Here is a 3,061-nt window from a genome sequence, read left to right on the forward strand (position 1 = left end):
ACTTGGGTTGTTACCGACATCTGATGAAAATTTCATGTCATTAGCACCTCTAGTAATATATTTACTGAGAAAAATGGTGACGTGTTTAATACTTATTTTACCCGCTGTATCTATTCCCAACCAGCTATTGATCTGATTATTGACAGGCTGGCAATGCTAACTGAGAGGCTGGAGCTGGCAAATGAGAAGGAGACTATTCATTTGGGTTAGCATTGGAGAGGCTAGTGACTAGCATGGATAAGCCGGTGTAGGCTATTGACTAGCATGGATAAGCCGGGATTAGCATAGAGTAGCTAGAGACTAGCATGGATAAGCCGAGGTTAGCATCGGAGAGGCTAGTGACTAGCATGGATAAGCTGGCGTTAGCATCAGAGAGTTTAGTGACTAGCATGGATAAGCCGGGATTAGCATCGAGTAGCCAGAGACTAGCATGGATAAGCCGGGATTAGCATTGAGTAGCCAGTGACTAGCATGTACTGTATAAGCCGAGGTTAGCATCGAAGAGGCTAGTGACTAGCATGGATAAGCTGGGGTTAGCATCAGAGAGGCTAGAGAGTAGCATAGATAAGCTGGTTTTAGCATCAGAGAGGCTAGTGACTAGCATGGATAAGCCGGCGTAGGCTAGTGACTAGCATGGATAAGCCGGGGTTAGCATCAAGAAGCTAGAGACTAGCATGGATAAGCTGAGGTTAGCATCGGAGAGGCTAGTGACTAGCATTGATAAGCCGGGGTTAGCGGAAGCTAGAGACTAGCATGGATAAGTCGAGGTTAGCACCGGAGAGGCTAGTGACTAGCATGGATAAGCCGGGTTTAGCATCGGAGAGGCTAGTGACTAGCATGGATAAGCTGGCGTTAGCATCAGAAAGGTTAGTGACTAGCATGGATAAGCTGGCTTTAGCATCGAAGAGGCTAGTGACTAGCATGGATAAGCTGGCGTTACCATCGGAGAGGCTAGTGACAAGCAAGGATAAGCTGAGGTTAGCTTCGGAGAGGCTAGTGACTAGCATGGATAAGCTGGCATTAGCATCGAAGAGGCTAATGACAAGCATGGATAGGCTGAGGTTAACATCGGAGAGGCTAGTGACTAGCATGGATAAGCTGGTGTTAGCATCGGAGAGGCTAGCGACTAGCATGGATAAGCTGGTGTTAGCATCGGAGAGGCTAGTGACTAGCTTGAATAAGCTGGTGTTAGCATCGGAGATGCTAGTGACTAGTATGCCTAGACTGCTCACCTAACAAACAAATATTCTCCTTCTCATATGCCGGCTCCAGCTTCTCAGTTAGCGGTGGAGCCTATCAATAATCAGATCAATAGCTGTTTAGGAATAGATATAAGCTCCTGCTACAAGGATGTAACCGCTGGTTGAGCAATATTCTTAATTTTGTCCCTCGTACCACACCATACAAATACAGCGTTTAGTTTGTCCTGATTGATGTGTGGGCAAGAAAGAACAAAATGGTGACAAAAAAAGACAGCAGTCTGACAAATAAATAAATAGTGTAAAACTTAAATATAACACGGAAAACTGAAGAATTTTATCAAAAAGACAAATATGTGTAAAAGAATAAAGTGTAAAAACAAACAATACTAGTTTTCTCCTGCAGACCACATGAAGGAAGATAATTTAGTTTTTAATTGGCTCCTGGTTTCTTCCTCCCAACATCAGGTCTTACAGGTAACTGATAATTACAAACACCTGCTCTCCTGCACAGTTGCTAGGCAATAAACGAGCCGGCCAATCAGGAGGCAGGTCTGCTGGTCGGGCAGGTACAGGATGCTGCTCGGAGCCTTTCAGAGGCCGTCGCTGGTTTCATGGACAACCAGAAGCGTTGGCAGCTACAGCAGATGGCCCGTCCTCTGTCTGGAACAATTTGTCCAAATTAGTGCAAATAAATGAGGATTTATGGAGGATGTGGGGGCACAAAGACGTGATGGAGACGTTGGCATGGCAACGGATAAAGTTGCTATGGGAATGGTTGTATTTAAAGAGATGAAAGAGGGATTATTAGGACGGCTGGGCTGCTCATTGTGGTTTTGCAGAGTTTTATTTCAGCACAAACTTTAAAACTTTTCTTCTGTAATAAAAGATTTGTTGGATCATTTCCTGCGTTACGTAACAGAACAAAAGCCTTTCTTTTGCGTGTCTGGAGGACTCACAGCGGCGCGGCGCTGCCATCTAGTGGAGAAAATCAGATTAAAATGAATCCCACAAACATGGAGAAAGAGTAGTAATATTAAAAAACATAGCAAATAATCTAATCAGAATATTTGGCTATTTCCATCTTCACAAATGTAATTTTTTTAGAACTTTATTAATTTATTAGAAAGCTAATTTAATTCTATGTACAATAAAAAAGAAAATACAAATGAAATGAAATTACAGGCAGCAGAGAGAAGAAAAAAATCTTTTTATAGCTGCCTCTTTTTCCTCAAGTATAAATTAAAACAATAATAATCTTCAACAAATTATATGAACACAGATTATATTGTTTCATATTTTTCAACAATCCAATCTTTATCATTCTCTTAAAAATGTACAGTGATTTGATACTTTTTACATCATTTTCCAGATTATTCCACAATCTGACTCCTTGGATTGAGCTGCAGCGTTCTTTCAAACAGGTCCTAAATTCAGGTTTCATGAACGTCTCTGTCCCCTTTAGGTTATAACAGCTCTCTGTCTTTGTAAAGTTTATCTGAGTGTTTAAATTTGTTTTAAATTAAACTTTCCTCATCGTATCCTTTTTTCCTGGTTGATTTAAGATCTATGTAAATGTTTAAAAGACAGATAAAAGCTAGTTTGTTGAAGGTTTATGAAAAGTAAAATGTGAAGCTATGAATTGTTTGAGTTGATGTTGATATTTTTATTTGTATTGTTTTGTAAATTATGTTTTGTTTAAATACTGTATATTTGGGGATAAAAGGGACAGATATAAGATTTATTTTTCTGCTAACTTTCGTTTTAGTTAGATTTTTCATTTGTGTATTTGTTTTCTATTGGATACAGTTATTTTTTTAATGAAATTAATAATTTTTAATTGAATTGAATAGAATTATATG

This window comes from Austrofundulus limnaeus, unplaced genomic scaffold (genome assembly GCF_001266775.1).
Source record: "Austrofundulus limnaeus strain Quisiro unplaced genomic scaffold, Austrofundulus_limnaeus-1.0 Scaffold552, whole genome shotgun sequence".
Classification (NCBI taxonomy): Eukaryota; Metazoa; Chordata; class Actinopteri; order Cyprinodontiformes; family Rivulidae; genus Austrofundulus; species Austrofundulus limnaeus.